The sequence below is a fragment of the Oncorhynchus mykiss genome, chromosome 14, assembly GCF_013265735.2.
Source record: "Oncorhynchus mykiss isolate Arlee chromosome 14, USDA_OmykA_1.1, whole genome shotgun sequence".
Lineage (NCBI taxonomy): Eukaryota > Metazoa > Chordata > Actinopteri > Salmoniformes > Salmonidae > Oncorhynchus > Oncorhynchus mykiss.
Window position 1 is genome coordinate 12,638,582 of NC_048578.1, and position 20,456 is coordinate 12,659,037.

At 42.4% G+C, this 20,456-nt stretch overlaps 1 protein-coding gene across 1 annotated transcript in view; it reads right to left on the reverse strand.

Moving 5' to 3' along the window:
• LOC110488815 (neuronal acetylcholine receptor subunit alpha-7-like) overlaps positions 1-20,456 on the reverse strand; it is an 81,626-nt gene that overhangs the window by 50,508 nt on the left and 10,662 nt on the right. The window lies entirely within an intron of this gene.

Here is a 20,456-nt window from a genome sequence, read left to right on the forward strand (position 1 = left end):
TGATCCTAAAAGTGGGTTTGTTCAGAGCTACGGCTAAACAGATGCATGACCTAAATGTGTTCTCTTCATATGCGAGGAAGAAAATAATACATAAATGTTCACACAGTGGTTACAAGAAAATACTCAGTCCAGTCCTAAAAAGGGTTCCAAAAGGGTTATTCGGCTGTCCCCATAGGAGAACCCTTTTTGGTTCCAGGTAGAACCCTTTTGGGTTAAATGTGGAACCCTTTTGGGTTAAATGTAGAACACTTTTGGGTTAAATGTAGAACCCTTTTGGGTTAAATGTAGAACCCTCTTTGGAAAGGGTTTACATGAAACCCAAAAGGGTTCTACCTGCAACAAAAAAGGGTTCTTCAAAGGGTTCTCTTTTGGGGACAACCGAAGAACCCTTTTAGGTTCTAGATAGCACTTTTTTCTAAGTATATAGCCACTGTTATGGGTTGGTTCATAGAGGACTGTGTAGAATACAGATAGAGACAAGCAGACGTAGTCTACAGTACATGTTGGTTTGGGATTCAAACATCTCGCCCCATTGCACAGCCAACCCCAGACGGAGCGAACTGTGGAAGACAAGCACCGCTGTTCACATCATTCACAGGAATACACACAGACACACACACAGACACACACACACACAGACACACACACACACACACACACACACACACACACACACACACACTCAGTCATATACATACACGCCACTGACAGTCTCATATGCATATAAAAGAGAGACAGAGAAAACAAGGAGGGTTAGCAAGGGAATGCAGGGAGACAGGTACAGTGCATGGAAAAGTGCAAGAATAGAGAGAGAAAGAAGATGGAGACGTAGCTCTGTAACAGCGTGTTGCTGATGAGGTCCATTAGGGCCATAATGTGGTGAGGTATAGCAAGACAGGACTCTACTGGAGGTCAGAAAGAGAGAGAGAGAAAGAAAGAGAGAAAGGGAGAGGGAAAGGGAGAGATGTATCTCTGTAACAGCGTGTTGCTGACGAGGTCCATTAGGGCCATAATGAATTGAGTTATAGCTGGTCATGACTCTACTGGAGGTCAGAGAAAGAGAGAGAGAGGAGAGAGAGAGAGAGGAGAAGGAGAGAGAGAGGAGAAGGAGAGAGAGCGAGAGGATAAACCTGAATGCTGCAGCACTTAGCCACTTATTAATCTATAGACATTAATCTAAACAACACACGTGTACTGTATTAAAACATACAGTGCCTTGCGAAAGTATCCGGCCCCCTTGAACTTTGCAACCTTTTTCCACATTTGAGGCTTAAAGATATAACATAAAGATATAAAACTGTATTTTTTTGTGAAGAATCAACAACAAGTGGGACACAATCATGAGGTGGAACGACATTTATTGGATATTTCAAACTTTTTTAACAAATCAAAAACTGAAAAATTGGGCGTGCAAAATTATTCAGCCCCTTTACTTTCAGTGCAGCAAACTCTCTCCAGAAGTTCAGTGAGGATCTCTGAATGATCCAATGTTGACCTAAATGACTAATGATGATAAATACAATCCACCTGTGTGTAATCAAGTCTCCGTATAAATGCACCTGCACTGTGATAGTCTCAGAGGTCCGTCAAAAGCGCAGAGAGCATCATGAAGAACAAGGAACACACCAGGCAGGTCCGAGATACTGTTGTGAAGAAGTTTAAAGCCGGATTTGGATACAAAAATATTTCCCAAGCTTTAAACATCCCAAGGAGCACTGTGCAAGCGATAATATTGAAATGGAAGGAGTATCTGACCACTGCAAATCTACCAAGACCTGGCCGTCCCTCTAAACTTTCAGCTCATACAAGGAGAAGACTGATCAGAGATGCAGCCAAGAGGCCCATGATCACTCTGGATGAACTGCAGAGATCTACAGCTGAGGTGGGAGACTCTGTCCATAGGACAACAATCAGTCGTATATTGCACAAATCTGGCCTTTATGGAAGAGTGGCAAGAAGAAAGCCATTTCTTAAAGATATCCATAAAAAGTGTTGTTTAAAGTTTGCCACAAGCCACCTGGGAGACACACCAAACATGTGGAAGAAGGTGCTCTGGTCAGATGAAACCAAAATTGAACTTTTTGGCAACAATGCAAAACGTTATGTTTGGCGTAAAAGCAACACAGCTGAACACACCATCCCCACTGTCAAACATGGTGGTGGCAGCATCATGGTTTGGGCCTGCTTTTCTTCAGCAGGGACAGGGAAGATGGTTAAAATTGATGGGAAGATGGATGGAGCCAAATACAGGACCATTCTGGAAGAAAACCTGATGGAGTCTGCAAAAGACCTGAGACTGGGACGGAGATTTGTCTTCCAACAAGACAATGATCCAAAACATAAAGCAAAATCTACAATGGAATGGTTCAAAAATAAACATATCCAGGTGTTAGAATGGCCCAGTCAAAGTCCAGACCTGAATCCAATCGAGAATCTGTGGAAAGAACTGAAAACTGCTGTTCACAAATGCTCTCCATCCAACCTCACTGAGCTCGAGCTGTTTTGCAAGGAGGAATGGGAAAAAATGTCAGTCTCTCGATGTGCAAAACTGATAGAGACATACCCCAAGCGACTTACAGCTGTAATCGCAGCAAAAGGTGGCGCTACAAAGTATTAACTTAAGGGGGCTGAATAATTTTGCACGCCCAATTTTTCAGTTTTTGATTTGTTAAAAAAGTTTGAAATATCCAATAAATGTCGTTCCACTTCATGATTGTGTCCCACTTGTTGTTGATTCTTCACAAAAAAATACAGTTTTATATCTTTATGTTTGAAGCCTGAAATGTGGCAAAAGGTCGCAAAGTTCAAGGGGGCCGAATACTTTCGCAAGGCACTGTATATAGTACTGTCACGGATCCCTCCGGAACTTTCATTACGCACACCTGTCCCCTATTCCCACTGATTGTATTTGTATATATGTGCCCTTTAGTTTCCATTGGGCAGACAATTATTGTATGTCCGTTGGTGCGTGTAAGTACCTGTGCTGTGTGTTTTGGCTTTCGTGCCCTTGTGGATCGTGCAGATGATTACGGGTTTCGTCCCATGTGTTAATCATTGTGTGCGTGTGTTATTTATTCAAGGTACTCCTCGCTCTTTTGTTTGGGTTTCAATCCTGTGTTTTTGTATAGTGCTTGTTTGGTCTTCGACCCGAGGCCTTACTCCAGAATCTCTTCATACCAATGTGACAAGTAATTAGGGCCGATTTCAAGTTTTCATAACAATTGGTAATCGGCCTTTTTGGATGCTGATTATGGCCGATTATCCTACTTCATTTGCACATGCTGTATATAAACTTTTCTACTGTATTATTGATTGTATGTTTGTTTATTCCATGTGTTGTTGTATGTGTCGAACTGCTTCGCTTTATCTTGGCCAGGTCGCAGTTGTAAATGAGAACTTGTTCTCAACTAGTCTACCTTGTTAAATAAAGGTGGAATAAAAAAATACAAAATAAAAAACTTTGCCAAAAGGGTGATGATTTAACAAAAGCGCAACAAAAAAAAAAAACACAATTGTTGCACGGCTGCACCTAACCATAAACATCAAAGCCTTTCTTAAAATCAATACACAGAAGTATATATTTTTTAAACCTGCATATTTAGTTCAAATAAATTAATGTTAGCAGGCAATATTAAACTAGGGAAATCACTTCTCTTGCATTCATTGCACGCAGAGTCAGGGTATTTGCAACAGTTTGGGCCGCCTGGCTCGTTGCGAACTAATTTGACAAAATGTTACATAATTATGACATAACAATGAAGGTTGTGCAATGTAACAGCAATATTTAGACTTAGGGTTGCCACCCGTTCGATAAAATACGGAACGGTTCCGTATTTCACTGAAAGAATAAACGTTTTGTTTTTGAAATTATAGTTTCTGGATTTGACCATATTAATGACCAAAGGCTTGTATTTCTGTGTTTATTATATTATAATTAAGTCTATGATTTGATATTTGATTGAGTGGTGGTAGGCAGCAGCAGGCTCTTAAGCATTCATTCAAACTTTACTGCGTTTGCCAGCCACTCTTAGCAATGCTTGATTCACAGCACCTATCAACACCTGAGTTTAGGCTGGCAAAACTAAATGTGCCTATTAGAATATCCAATAGTCAAAGGTATATGAAATACAAATGGTATAGAGAGAAATAGTCGATGCGTCATAATTCCTATAATAACTACAACCTAAAACTTCTTAACTGGGAATATTGAAGAACTGGGAATATTGAACAACCAGCTTTCATATGTTCTGAGCAAGGAACTTAAACGTTAGCTTTTTTACATGGCACATATTGCACTTTTACTTTCTTCTCCAACACTTCTTACATTTGTCAACACTGTGACTAGGTTGGGCATTCTAGTTTCTTTATTTCTATGTTTTCTGTTTCTATGTTTTGGCCGGGTATGGTTCTCAATCAGGGACAGCTGTCTATCGTTGTCTCTGATTGGGAATCATACTTAGGCAGCCTGTTTTGCCATCTTAGTTATGGGCAGTTGTCTTTGTTAGTGTCTTGTATAGCCGAAGTAAGCTTCACGGTTGTTTCCTTATTCTTTGTTTTGTTGGCGACATTTATAAATAAAAATAAATGTATGCTCACCATGCTGGACTTTGGTTCGGTCATTTCCACCCTGACGGCGTTCGTGACACACTGTGTTTTTGCATTATTTAAACCAAATTGAGCATGTTTCATTATTTATTTGAGACCTAATATATATTATTTATGTATTAATTAAAATAAAAGTGTTCATTGTTCATTCAGTATTGTTGTAATTGTCATTATTACAAAGATATATATAAAAAAATAAAAAAAACAGTGCACTATATAGGGAATAGGGCACCATTTGAGACGCACACTCTCGCACTCCAAGCTCTCACAGAGGAAAGCCTTGTGAATATGTGGTTAAATGACTTACAGGCTGGGATGTGGTAATCTAATGAAACATGTTACACAAACTTGAATTCTCAAACAAAATATCAGCATGGTGTAACACAGCTTACAACAGGACTCAGTAAGGCTACTCTGAGATTGTTTTCTTTAAAGAGCCATGAGAAGCAGAGAGGCTGAGGCTTCATCTAGCAGACGCCGCATGGTACTCAATCAAACACAGAGAGATGAAAGGAAGGAACACAGAAAGTCATGTCTCAGATAACATCTGTGAGGATCTCTCTCTGCATCTTCTCCATCTCTCCATTTTTTACCTCACCCCCCGCTCTCACCATCTCCCTCTTTCTCTTCATCTCTCCCTCTCCATCCCCCAATAAAACAGTGTGATAACATAAGCTACTCATTAAAGCTCTTCTGTTACATGACTGCCGGGAGGATTGTAGCGGCTCCTTGACTGACAAAGAGAAAGTCATCTCTGATTGGTTCTGGTTGGTTTTTAAGTGAGTTTGTGTGTTTATGGAGTCACAAACGACATACAACACACACTCACAGAACACATACACTCTCCTGATATGCATCATCTCTTCATTCCATTAGAAAAACGGCATCTCTGTGGTCTCAGTGTCTGTCACACACGCTCACACACACACTCACACACGGGAGGATATTTAAATGGCAAGACCTTTCCTGTTATTAACCAGGGATTCGACAGACCTCCCTTAAACCTCTCTTGTGCCTACCGAAGGAGAGGTGGGGAGGAGTGATTTAATGGATAGAGTATCTCTCCGTCTCTTCCTATCAGTCTCTGTTTGTGAGACCACCTGCAACTAACCGTGAGACAAACTTCTGTGTTTAACAATTAAAACACTAAATTTAAGCTACAGAGTCTAAAAATACCTACTTTGTTTTCCCTCGTAATTGTAGAGAATGTATTCATGTTGTGACTGGTAAACAGGGAGTGCAGTGTTTAAACTGTGTTGTGGTCCATGCAAACCTATTTGATTGTCCCGGGGAGGATAATTGGTAACATTGGAATGTGTAACTTAAGGCATGGTTTAGCACCTTGATTGAGATGTTTATGTCCTGAAAATGTGTGTTGTCTCATTCATGCCTTTATGATGTTAATTAAGTGAAGTGCATTATGGGTAAAACCAGGCACGTGCACAGGTAGAGCACTAAAAGAAGCAGAGAAAGATGGTGGACGCGGATGTTCTGCTTGAAACTGATGGCATGTCGGGTAGAGATGAGAACAGAGAGTGAGATTAAAAGTGGGATACAGCGGTGAAAAAGAAAGGAAACGAGAAGTAAAGATGTGGTGGAAACTAGGAAGCCCAAGGCTAGTCTAGACTCGTTTTTAGTCGGACTGAGGGACCAATGTTATCTGGGACATGTTTTGTGCGTCCGTGGCGCCTCAAAAACATAGAGTGGAATGTTTTGTGTTCAGCTCTTCGAAGCAGAGCACCTATCAAGGGGGTTATCTCTGGGGTAGTGCGTGCGTGTTTGGTGAACGTCGACTGATCCGTATGGTGGATGGAGTGATTACTTCACTCCATACTTTTGTCCTTTGATGAAGAGTCTATTCCGTCTCATGTCTGCATCATTGTGAGTGCAGATGTACTTTTTTTGGGACTCAGTGATTTTACCGATGAGGCCTTGCAAGGAATTCTGTCGAAGAATGTTCCACCCTCACAGGCCCCTGGGGCTTCATTTATAGACCGTGCTTATGTACAAAATACCTCCAAAAACATGCATGTGCCAGCTTTCACACAAAAGTTGGCATTTATAAAAACTGACTATGGTGGCCCTGGGTAAAACTCTTCATTTCCTGTTGTGGCCAGACAGGGGATGGTTGAGCTATGATTGCTGCTGCTCATGCACTTGCTATCAGGCATTATTGAGGCTTGGGTTGAGTCACTGCTTTCAACTTATTGATTTCCGTCCAGTTTACTCTTTGTCCTGCTTGTGGTTTTGTAAATACCGTAAGTAAGTTTTGCGCGTACCCTATTTTATCAACGGCCTACCTCACAATGGGTAAGTAGGCCTATTCGCTTTCCTCAGAGTAACAACTGCTCCTTCTTCCATATTCAACTGGCCTTCAGATACTTTAGTTACAAAATTACTACTCAAACAGTGAATTACCACCGCTGCACTCTATGTCTAAAGTGAAATGTTCAATCTATCGTAAATCATGAAACACTCCTCTTTGGGGACGTTAAGTTCCATTACGCTCGGATCGAATCAAATCAAACTTTATTTGTCACATGTGCCGAATACAACAAGCATAGACTTTACCGTGAAATGCTTACCTACAAGCCCTTAACCAACAGTGCAGTTCAAGAAGAGTTATAAATATTTACCAAGTAGACTAAAATAAAAAGTGATAATAAACAGTAACATAATAAGAATAACAAGGCTATATACAGGGGCACCGGTACCGAGTCAATGTGCAGGGGTACAGGTTAGTTGAGGTAATTTGTACATGTAGGTGGGGGTGAAGTGACTATGCATAGATAATAAACAGCGAGAAGCAGCAGTGTACAAATGGGAGGGGGTCAATGTAAATTGTCCAGTGGTGATTTTATTAATTGTTCAGCAGTCTTATGGCTTGGGGGTAGAAGCTGTTTAGGAGCCTTTTGGTCCTAGACTTGGCGCTCCGGTACCACTTGCCGTGCGGTATCAGAGAAAACAGACGATAACTTGGGTGACTGGAGTCTTTAACAATTTTATGAGCTTTCCTCTGACACCGCCGATTGAATAGGTCCTGGATGGCAGGAAGCTTGTCCCCAGTGATGTACAGTGATGGGCCCTTCGCACTACTCTCTGTAGCGCCTTACGGTCAGATGCCGAGCAGTTGCCATACCAAGCTGTGATGCAACCGGTCAGGATGCTCTCGATGGTGCAGCTGTAGAACCTTTTGAGGATCTGGGGACCCATGCCAAATCTTTTCAGTCTCCTGAGAGGGAAAATGTTTTGTTGTGCCCTCTTCACGACTTTCTTGGTATGTTTGGACCATGATACAACTGGTGATGTGGTGATGTGGACACCAAGGAACTTGAAACTCTCGACCCGCTCCACTACAGCCCTGTCGATGTTAATGGGGGGCCTGTTCGGCCCGCCTTTTCCTGTAGTCTACGATCAGTTATTTTGTCTTGCTCACATTGAGGGAGAGGCTGTTGTCCTGGCACCACACTGACAGTTCTCTGATCTCCTCCCTAAAGGCCATTTCATCGTGTTTTGGTGATCAGGCCTACCACTGTTGTGTCGTCAGCAAACTTAATGATGGTGTTGGAGTCGTGTTTGGCCACGCAATAGTGGGTGAACAGGGAATACAGGAGGGGACTAAGTACATACCCCTGAGGTGCCCCAGTGTTAAGGATCAGCGTGGCAGACGTGTTGTTGCCTACTCTTACAGCCCATCATCAACAGCCATCATTGATACGGCCAGGTCCTAATATCCAGGTATTGGTGCCATTAGAGAGGTGAAAGGTCAGTCAAATCAAATCAAATCAAATTTATTTTATATAGCCCTTCGTACATCAGCTGATATCTCAAAGTGCTGTACAGAAACCCAGCCTAAAACCCCAAACAGCAAGCAATGCAGGTGAAGAAGCACGGTGGCTAGGAAAAACTCCCTAGAAAGGCCAAAACCTAGGAAGAAACCCAGAGAGGAACCAGTCATGGCCAGTCATGTCCTGATCGATCAGTAGTGATCACTTCAGATGTGACCTCATTCATTAGGCATTGTTAGGGTGATGATGACAATAGCCCATTGAATTACATTATACTAGAGATAGCGTCCCAATTTTTTTTTTTAGAAATGTCTATTAATATATGAGCAAAAGTCACACCTACAGTATTTTCTAGAATATCAAAGTATCACAAATGTCAATATCAAATACTACAGGAAATGTGTTATACAAACACTTATCAGACCTGATGCATACTGTATCAATTAATTGCAAGTGGACTGACGTGGATTGATTTTTGTATTACAGATTTATGGGTATCTAGTATAGAAATGAGATGGATATATTCCATCCTTGGCTCTTTATTTATTTATTTTATTCACCTTTATTTAACCAGGTAGGCAAGTTGGAACAAGTTCTCATTTACAATTGCGACCTGGCCAAGATAAAGCAAAGCAGTTCGACACATACAACGACACTGTAACGGCTTTCTTCGGTAGAAGGAGAGTCGGACCAAAATGCGGCGTGGCTATTGAGATTCATGTTTAATGAAAAAACACACTAAACACAAACACTACCAAAACAATAAACGTAACGAAAACCGAAACAGCCTATACTTGTGTAAACTAACACAGAACAAGGACATCAGGACACTAAGGACAATCACCCACCAAACACCCAAAGAATATGGCTGCCTAAATATGGTTCCCAATCAGAGACAACGATAAACACCTGCCTCTGATTGAGAACCACTTCAGACAGCCATAGACTTCACTAGAACACCCCACTAAGCTACAATCCCAACACACCACATACAAAAACCCATGCCACACCCTGGCCTGACCAAAATAAATGAAGATAAACACAAAATACTTTGACCAGGGCGTGACAGACACAGAGTTACACATGGAGTAAAACAAACATACAGTCAATAATACAGTATAAACAAGTCTATATACGATGTGAGCAAATGAGGTGAGATAAGGGAGGTAAAGGCAAAAAAGGCCATGGTGGCAAAGTAAATACAATATAGCAAGTAAAACACTGGAATGGTAGATTTGCAATGGAAGAATGTGCAAAGTAGAAATAAAAATAATGGGGTGCAAAGGAACAAAATAAATTAATTAATTAAATACAGTAGGGAAAGAGGTAGTTGTTTGGGCTAAATTATAGGTGGGCTATGTACAGGTGCAGTAATCTGTGAGCTGCTCTGACAGTTGGTGCTTAAAGCTAGTGAGAGCTCTGATTGGACAGATTGTGAAAAGGGCCCTGTGAAAGACAGATTTAGAGATGAGGGAGTGTGAAAGAAAGAGAAACACTTCTCTGAAGTGGTGATGCTCAATATTTACATTTGAACCTATCAAGGGGATGAACAGAGGAAGGCAGAGAAATTGAGAGAAGAAGCTATATGGAGAGGAAGTGAGTGTCAAGTAAAGCAGTGTCTCCTAATCCCGCTCTAACTCACCCTGACACTTTTTATGACCCTCTCTCTCTCTCAATTCAATTCAATTCAAGGGCCTTTATTGGCATGAGAAACATATGAAATGGATCAACAAAATTGGATAAAAAAATGGATAAAAAAACTATGAGCAGTAAATATTACACTCACACAAGTTCCAAAATAATATAATAGAGACATATCAAATTGTAACAATGTGTAAAATAGTTAAAGTACAAAAGGGAAAATTAATAAACATAATTAATAAACAGTTGTATTTACAATGGTGTTTGTTCTTCACTGGTTGCCCTTTTCTTGTGGCAACAGGTCACAACTCTTGCTGCTGTGATGGCACACTGTGGTATTTCACCAAGTAGATATGGGAGTTTATCAAAATTGGATTTGCTTTCAAATTCTTTGTGGGTCTTTGTAATCTGAGGGAAATATGCGTCTCGAAAATGGTCATACATTTGGCAGGAGGTTAGAAAGTGCAGCTCAGATTCCCCCTCATTTTGTGGGCAGTGTGCACGTAGTCTGCCTTCTCTTGAGAGCCAGTTCTGCCTACGGCGACATTTCTCAATAGCAAGGCTATGCTCACTGAGACTGTATAGTCAAATATTTCCTTAATTTTGGGTCAGTCACAGTGGTCAGGTGTTCTCTCTCTCTCTCTCTCTCTCTCTCAGGCCCCCATTAACATCGACAGGGCTGTAATGGAGCGGGTCGAGAGTTTCAAGTTCCTTGGTGTCCACATCACCATCGTACTATCATGGTCCAAACATACCAAGAAAGTCTCTCTCTCTCTCTCTCTCTAACTCTCTCTCTCTCTCTCTCTCTCTCTCCTGCTGTTTTCTCTGCGTGAGTTGTAAGCTATGTGCCTGAATCACCAGCAACCCAATCACAGCCTACCTCAGGCCTCTACACACACGCACATTAATACGTGTCTTTTGATCCCAGATTATTGTCCAGACAGGGCATAAAAACCCCAAAGCAACTTCCAGACACATACACGCATACATGTTCCAGCTAAAACACACATTTTATATTAATATGGATATTAACCTTATAATTTACTTGAGCTTAGTAAAATACATAAAATCCTAATGGTGTGAATAATCTATTTCTTAGTAGGGCCAGGAATCATGAATCTCAGCCATGTCTACAATGTCCTAAAGAGGAATTCCTTGTTACTTTGTTACCAATACAGTCATTCCTAGTCTGGACAGCTGAGAGGAGTGTCTCACTGTCCACTGACAGCAGGTTTCTCTCTGAGGTATTGGAGTTCTCACAGTCACAGGACAGAGTGAAAGAACTGAAGAGAACAGAGGAAGGGAACGAGAGAGAGAATGGCAGGCAAGTTTGTGGGTGTTAGAGTGGTGAGAGTGGGAGGGGATATGAGGTGAGGGGAGGGTAAGGTAAAGTGGTATACTTAAGAGTCAGTCATAACTCCACAGTTAGACTTGGAGCTGCACAACCCACACACTAACACGTAATTCATTTACACCCTCAGCAAGAATGACAGACAGTAAACAACCATCTCTCTCCATCTGTCATTCTCCATATCCCCTTCCCCTCTCCCACCTCTCTCTCTCTGTCTATCTGTCACTTCCTTGATCTCTCTTTCCTCTCCCTCTCTCAATCTAGGCATTAATATTAGAGCTCTTTTTGGTTCAGCTGTCCTGTCACCCAAACCTTACTGATTCACCGAGTCTCTGTTTAACCGCCCTAATAGTGAGTAACATTTGTTCACCATAGCATGCAGAAAATACTACATGCAGTTCTGTGTTGCTATTTTTAAACAGCTCCAAATTGGACATGCTTACTGGCATGGAGCGTGTGCTGTGCAAGTGAAGTGTTCAGGATTCTTTAAAAAAAAATGTCTGCTGTATTTTACCCCCTTTTTCTCCCAATTTCAATTATGACCTTGTCTCATCGTTGCAACTTCCCAACAGGCTCGGGAGAGGCAAAGGTTGATTCATGTGTCTTCCGAAACATGACCCGTGCTCCTTAACACCCGCCCGCTTAACCCGGAAGCCAGCCACACCAATGTATCAGAGGAAACACAGTTCAACTGACGACCAAAGTCAGCCTGCAGGCATCCGGACCACCACAAGGAGTCGCTAGAGTGCGATGAGCCAAGTAAAGCCCCCCCGGCCAAACCCTCCTCTAACAAGGACGACGCTGGTCCAATTGTGTGCCGCCCTATGGGATTCCCAGTCACGGCCGGTTGTGACACAGCCTGGGATCAAAAGGATTAGCTTTAAAAGACATCTGAGCTGGTATAGTCTTGAAAATCAGACCCTAGACAACAGTGACTAGGGTCTGGTTTCAATGACGGACTCTTTAGGCATAGAGGAACTACTTCACTGCCTGTGTTACTACCTTATCCGCTTCAATAAAATACAGAATAGTAGCTCGAAAGATGAATATCATCACGGGAGTCATTTTAAATTAGTGCATTTCGCAAGGGGCTAGTTTGCATTAACTACCTTCACTAAAACCACTGCAAAGGTTTTGCCTGGAAACGTTGGTTTCAAATCGCAACGTTTTGGTATGTGTCTGCGTCTGTCTTTTTTTTCTTTATCGAAGTTGCCAAAAGAGTCCGTCATTGAAAACCGACCTTAGTCACTACTGCCTAGGGTCAGGTTTTCGAGACTATAACTGGTAGGCTGAGAAAGCCTGAAGAAGAAGTGTCCTAATAGATTATCTAGTGATGATGGTTCCCCGCCTTGTAGACGTATAAAGAGTGTTGTCTGTGTGCTAATGTGTTCTTCCTTGTGGGCTGATTTGCCCTGAACACATGAATCAGGAAATAAGCCTCTGTTCTGGGTAGCATCTGCAAACAGAAGCTGAGACAAGACAACCTCCCTCCCCCATCACACACACACACACACACACACACACACACACACACACACACACACACACAAGACTGGCTGACACTCTCATACCCCTCCTTCCTTCCATCGCTCCATTCCTCCCTTCTTCCATTCCTCCATCCCTCCCTACTCATGCCCCATCTGAGACTCTTTACTGGGTCAGTACACTCAGATGTGCATCCCACATTCAACTCCAGACACTAGGCACAGGCTGAAGCCTAGAATTAAGAGTTCCTCCTACTGCACCAAGACAGACAGAGAGTGTAATTATTGGGCAGACTGGTCCATATAGGCAGAACTGAACTACGATTGATGACTAGGCTAATTACACCAATTCATAATCACTTAACTACTGTGTCACTGTAGCTAAAACAAGGGTGCATAACAAGGGTCCGTCCCTAAGGAGACTTGGCCATGCCAGGCACACAGAACAAGGGTCCCTACGGAGAGTCCCTAGAGTCAGATTAGTCCCAATGGACATGGAGTCGGGAGACCAGGTTAGTAGTTAGAGCTCGACCAATATTTAGATAATATTTATTTTTGGGTCCGATACCGATTCCGATTTTCGGGGGGACAAAACTTACTGCCGATATACGGTTTAACAGCAGGGAAATTAAAAAGTGTAATTTTCCACACTACATTTTCATAAATTGCCATTGAAAAGTGAAATTTTATTAAATTTTTTATTTAACCTTTATTTAATCGGGGAGACATACTAAAACCAAGGTCTCTTTTACAGACGAGCCCTAAATTATAGAAGTTACAGAAAATACACAAATCAGAATATAAATACAAAGTGCAAGCAGAAAGAAAAACACGGTGATAAAAAACAAACTCATTCATCAGGAATATGGTCCTGAATCAGCTGTCTGAATGGCCCTAGAGGCACCAGAACGTCACATTCATCAGTAATAAGGTCCTGAATCAGCTGTCTGAATGGCCCTAGAGGCACCAGAACATCACATTCATCAGGAATATGGTCCTGAATCAACTGTCTGAATGGCCCTAGAGGCACCAGAACATCACATTCATCCGTAATAAGGTCCTGAATCAGCTGTCTGAATGGCCCTAGAGGCACCAGAACGTCACATTCATCAGTAATAAGGTCCTGAATCAGCTGTCTGAATGGCCCTAGAGGCACCAGAACATCACATTCATCAGGAATATGGTCCTGAATCAGCTGTCTGAATGGTACCGGGAGGCACCAGAACATCACATTCATCAGTAATAAGGTCCTGAATCAGCTGTCTGAATGGCCCTAGAGGCACCAGAACATCACATTCATCAGGAATATGGTCCTGAATCAGCTGTCTGAATGGCCCTAGAGGCACCAGAACATCACATTCATCAGGAATATGGTCCTGAATCAGCTGTCTGAATGGCCCTAGAGGCACCAGAACATCACATTCATCCGCAATAAGGTCCTGAATCAGCTGTCTGAATGGCCCTAGAGGCACCAGAACATCACATTCATCAGTAATAAGGTCCTGAATCAGCTGTCTGAATGGCCCTAGAGGCACCAGAACATCACATTCATCAGTAATAAGGTCCTGAATCAGCTGTCTGAATGGCCCTAGAGGCACCAGAACATCACATTCATCAGTAATAAGGTCCTGAATCAGCTGTCTGAATGGCCCTAGAGGCACCAGAACGTCACATTCATCAGTAATAAGGTCCTGAATCAGCTGTCTGAATGGCCCTAGAGGCACCAGAACATCACATTCATCAGTAATAAGGTCCTGAATCAGCTGTCTGAATGGCCCTAGAGGCACCAGAACATCACATTCATCAGTAATAAGGTCCTGAATCAGCTGTCTGAATGGCCCTAGAGGCACCAGAACATCACATTTATCAGTAATAAGGTCCTGAATCAGCTGTCTGAATGGCCCTAGAGGCACCAGAACATCACATTCATCAGTAATAAGGTCCTGAATCAGCTGTCTGAATGGCCCTAGAGGCACCAGAACATCACATTCATCCGTAATAAGGTCCTGAATCAGCTGTCTGAATGGCCCTAGAGGCACCAGAACGTCACATTCATCAGTAATAAGGTCCTGAATCAGCTGTCTGAATGGCCCTAGAGGCACCAGAACGTCACATTCATCAGTAATAAGGTCCTGAATCAGCTGTCTGAATGGCCCTAGAGGCACCAGAACGTCACATTCATCAGTAATAAGGTCCTGAATCAGCTGTCTGAATGGCCCTAGAGGCACCAGAACGTCACATTCATCAGTAATAAGGTCCTGAATCAGCTGTCTGAATGGCCCTAGAGGCACCAGAACATCACATTCATCAGTAATAAGGTCCTGAATCAGCTGTCTGAATGGCACCGGGAGGCACCAGAACATCACATTCATCAGTAATAAGGTCCTGAATCAGCTGTCTGAATGGCCCTAGAGGCACCAGAACGTCACATTCATCAGTAATAAGGTCCTGAATCAGCTCTCTGAATGGCCCTAGAGGCACCAGAACATCACATTCATCAGGAATAAGGTCCTGAATCAGCTGTCTGAATGGCCCTAGAGGCACCAGAACATCACATTCATCAGTAATAAGGTCCTGAATCAGCTGTCTGAATGGCCCTAGAGGCACCAGAACATCAGATTCATCAGGAATAAGGTCCTGAATCAGCTGTCTGAATGGCCCTAAAGGCACCAGAACGTCACATTCATCAGTAATAAGGTCCTGAATCAGCTGTCTGAAGCCCTAGAGGCACCAGAACATCACATTCATCAGTAATAAGGTCCTGAATCAGCTGTCTGAATGGCCCTAGAGGCACCAGAACGTCACATTCATCAGTAATAAGGTCCTGAATCAGCTGTCTGAATGGCACTAGAGGCACCAGAACATCACATTCATCAGTAATAAGGTCCTGAATCAGCTGTCTGAATGGCCCTAGAGGCACCAGAACGTCACATTCATCAGTAATAAGGTCCTGAATCAGCTGTCTGAATGGCCCTAGAGGCACCAGAACATCACATTCATCAGTAATAAGGTCCTGAATCAGCTGTCTGAATGGCCCTAGAGGCACCAGAACATCACATTCATCAGTAATAAGGTCCTGAATCAGCTGTCTGAATGGCCCTAGAGGCACCAGAACATCACATTCATCAGTAATAAGGTCCTGAATCAGCTGTCTGAATGGCCCTAGAGGCACCAGAACATCACATTCATCAGTAATAAGGTCCTGAATCAGCTGTCTGAAGCCCTAGAGGCACCAGAACATCACATTCATCAGTAATAAGGTCCTGAATCAGCTGTCTGAATGGCCCTAGAGGCACCAGAACGTCACATTCATCAGTAATAAGGTCCTGAATCAGCTGTCTGAATGGCACTAGAGGCACCAGAACATCACATTCATCAGTAATAAGGTCCTGAATCAGCTGTCTGAATGGCCCTAGAGGCACCAGAACGTCACATTCATCAGTAATAAGGTCCTGAATCAGCTGTCTGAATGGCCCTAGAGGCACCAGAACATCACATTCATCAGTAATAAGGTCCTGAATCAGCTGTCTGAATGGCCCTAGAGGCACCAGAACATCACATTCATCAGTAATAAGGTCCTGAATCAGCTGTCTGAATGGCCCTAGAGGCACCAGAACATCACATTCATCAGTAATAAGGTCCTGAATCAGCTGTCTGAATGGCCCTAGAGGCACCAGAACATCACATTCATCAGTAATAAGGTCCTGAATCAGCTGTCTGAAAGTCCCTAGAGGAACCAGAACGTCACATTCATCAGTAATAAGGTCCTGAATCAGCTGTCTGAAAGTCCCTAGAGGCACCAGAACATCACATTCATCAGTAATAAGGTCCTGAATCAGCTGTCTGAATGGCCCTAGAGGCACCAGAACATCACATTCATCAGTAATAAGGTCCTGAATCAGCTGTCTGAATGGCCCTAGAGGCACCAGAACGTCACATTCATCAGTAATAAGGTCCTGAATCAGCTGTCTGAATGGCCCTAGAGGCACCAGAACGTCACATTCATCAGTAATAAGGTCCTGAATCAGCTGTCTGAATGGCCCTAGAGGCACCAGAACGTCACATTTAACAACATTTTGAAGGCTGTTCCACAAATAACGTGCAAGAACTAAAAGTTGATTTACCTAACTCAGAATTTCCAGAGTTAGCCATCCCTGAGACCGGTTTTGGTAACTCGTATGTCCAAAATTATGTAAAGATGTTAGGTACAGTGTAGAGGTCGACCGATTAATTGGAATCGCATGCATCGCACGCATGCAAACTTCTTAACTGGGAATATTGAAGACTCATGTTAAAAGGAACTACCAGGGGCGACAGGGTAGCCTAGTGGTTAGAGCGTTGGACTAGTAACCGAAAGGTTGCAAGTTCGAATCCCCGAGCTGACAAGGTACTGTTGTTCTGCCCCTTAACAGACAGTTAACCCACTGTTCCTAGGCCGTCATTGAAAATAAGAATTTGTTCTTAACTGACCTAGTAAAATAAAGGTAAAAAAAATATATACAGTGCCTTGCGAAAGTATTTGGCCCCCTTGAACTTTGCGACCTTTTGCCACATTTCAGGCTTCAAACATAAAGATATAAAACTGTATTTTTTTGTGAAGAATCAACAACAAGTGGGACACAATCATGAAGTGGAACGATATTTATTGGATATTTCAAACTTTTTTAACAAATCAAAAACTGAAAAATTGGGCGTGCAAAATTATTCAGCCCCTTTACTTTCAGTGCAGCAAACTCTCTCCAGAAGTTCAGTGAGGATCTCTGAATGATCCAATGTTGACCTCTTGAACAAAATAATCGGCCTCCCTCATCTTAAACGGCACCGACCACCATTGAAACAGACATAAATAAAATAATTCAAAATACTAAATATAGAACAGGTTGTTGCGTTGTGGCCATAGACATATAATCCATAGAAGGGTTTTGGAAACTCTAACCATGGCAAACTCCCGGGTACACTATGGCTGCCAGTACTGACTTGAATGGGAACTGCTATCTATGGATTATATTTCTATGGTTGGTTGCGGCTCTCAGTTTGCCTTTCGTAAATTTCCAAAATACAAATAGTAAGAAAACCGTAGAGTTTGGAAAGCAAATGCCTACTCCTGAAAAGAGAAGACTAATCTGTAATTTGAATGTATTAAAAAAGATTCTGCTAATGTCAGCTAGCATGTAAAGAACATGGAATTGCATGAAATGTGTTTCTAAAAGGCCCCCAAAAATTCCAGACCCTGCTAAAAAAAAATCCCCATGTGTGGTAAGCCTAACAACGCATATGCTCAACTGTATGCCACTACGAAAATGTGATTATAGATGCATGCAATGATTTATTCGAAAAATGGTATTGCTCCCCAACTCAAAACATCTACCCGCGGCTATGCAAACATTCACACACACACACACACAAACAAACACACACACAGTAACCCCTGTGGGAGGTGAAGAGAAGCAGACAGACAGATATCTCATTGTTAGAGCTGGGACGATAATCCCAAAATGATTGACACCAACCATATCGATCATCTATCGCAGGGTTTTTAGCTGATATCATTCATTACGATAAGTAGCTGTATACGAGAGAAATGTGAAGTTGATGGCTACAAGCATCAAACTAACAGTAGTACTTTAAATAATTTTAAAAAACTCTGGTGCACATTAATGTTATAAAGTTAGTGTTCTATGTATCATTATCGCATCAATTCAGGCAATTTATCGCAATATGTATTTTGGTCCATACAGTGCCTTCGGAAAGTATTCAAACCCATTGACTTTTTTCCACATTTTGTTACATTACGGACAGAAATGTATTAAATAAAAACAATTGTCAGCAATCTACACACAATATACCATAATGACAAAGCAAAAACAGGGTTCTATACATTTTTGCACATTTATTAAAAGTAAAGAACAGAAATACTTTATTTTACAGAAGTATTCTGACCCTTTGTTATGAGACTCGAAATTGAGCTCAGGTGCATCCTGTTTCCATTGATTATCCATGAGATGTTTCTACAACTTTCTAAGATGTTTCTACAACAGGCACACACCTGTCTATATAAGGTCCCACAGTTGACAGTGAGTGTCAGAGCAAAAACCAAGTCATGAGGTCGAAGGAATTGTCCGTAGAGCACCGAGGCAGGATTGTGTCGAGGCACAGATCTGGAGAAGGGTACCAACATTTTTTTGCAGCATTGAAGGTCCCCAAGAAAACGGTGGCCTCTTTCATTCTTAAATGGAAAAAGTTTGGAACCACCAAGACTCTTCCTAGAGCTGGCTGCCCGGCCAAACTGAGCAATCGGGAGAGAATGGCCTTGGTCAAGGAGGGGACCAAGAACCCAATGGTCACTCTGACAAAGCTCTAGAGTGCCTCTGTGGAGATGGGAGAACCTTCCAGAAGGACAACCATCTCTGCAGCACTCCACCAATCAGGCCTTTATGGTAGAGTGGCCAGAAGGAAGCCACTCCTCAGTAAAAGGCACATGACTGTCCGCTTGGAGTTTGCCAAAAGGCACCTAAAGACTCTCAGACCATGAGAAACAGGATTCTCTGGTCGGATGAAACCAAGATTGAACTCTTTGGCCTGAATGTCAAGCGTCATGTCTGGAGTATACCTAGTACCATCTCTACAGTGAAGCATGGTGGTGGCAGCATCATGCAGTGGGGATGTTCTTCAGCGGCAGGGACTGGGAGACTAGTCAGGATCGAGGCAAAGATGAACGGAGCAAAGTACAGAGAGATCCTTGATGAAAACCAGCTCAGGACCTCAGACTGGATGAAAACCAGCTCAGGACCTCAGACTGGGGTGAAGGTTCACCTTCCAACTATACAATGACCCTAAGCACACAGCCAAGACAACGCAGGAGTGGCTTCGGGACAAGTCTCTGAATGCCCTTGAGTGGCCCAGCCAGAGCCCGGACTTGAACCCGATCTAACATCTCTGGAGAGACCTGAAAATAGCTGTGCAGCAACGCTCCCCTTCCAACCTGACAGAGCTTGAGAGGATCTGCAGAGAAGAATGGGAGAAACTCCCCAAATACAGATGTGCCAAGCTTGTAGCGTCATACCCAAGAAGACTCGAGGCTGTAATCGATGACAAAGGTGCTTCAACAAAGTACCTAGTAAAGGGTCTGAATACTTATGCTGATATGATTTTTTTTATTTTTTATTATACATTTGCAAAAATTTCTGAAATTCTGTTTTTGCTTTGTCATTATGGGGTATTGTGTGTAGATTGATTAGGGGGGAAATTATTTAAGAAAATTTAGGAAAGGCTGTAACCTAATACAATGTGGAAAAATAAAGGGTTCTGAATAATTTCCAAAGGCACTGTATCTACTAATTGTGCCCATCTATCTCTTTTAAAGTTTAGGACTCAGACTTTCACGGGTGTCCTTTTAACTGCCTGTCAGAAAGCCATTCCAAGGTGAATAAATAAAGGATAGATTTGTTTTAAACAGCTATATGTAATACATGTGTGCTGTTCAGTAACTCTAAAGAAGTGATGTGTTCTTTAGAAGTGTTTTAGAATCCAGAGGGAATACCCCAAAACCCATTGTGAAGACAGAGAATGCATCCCAAGAGGCACCCT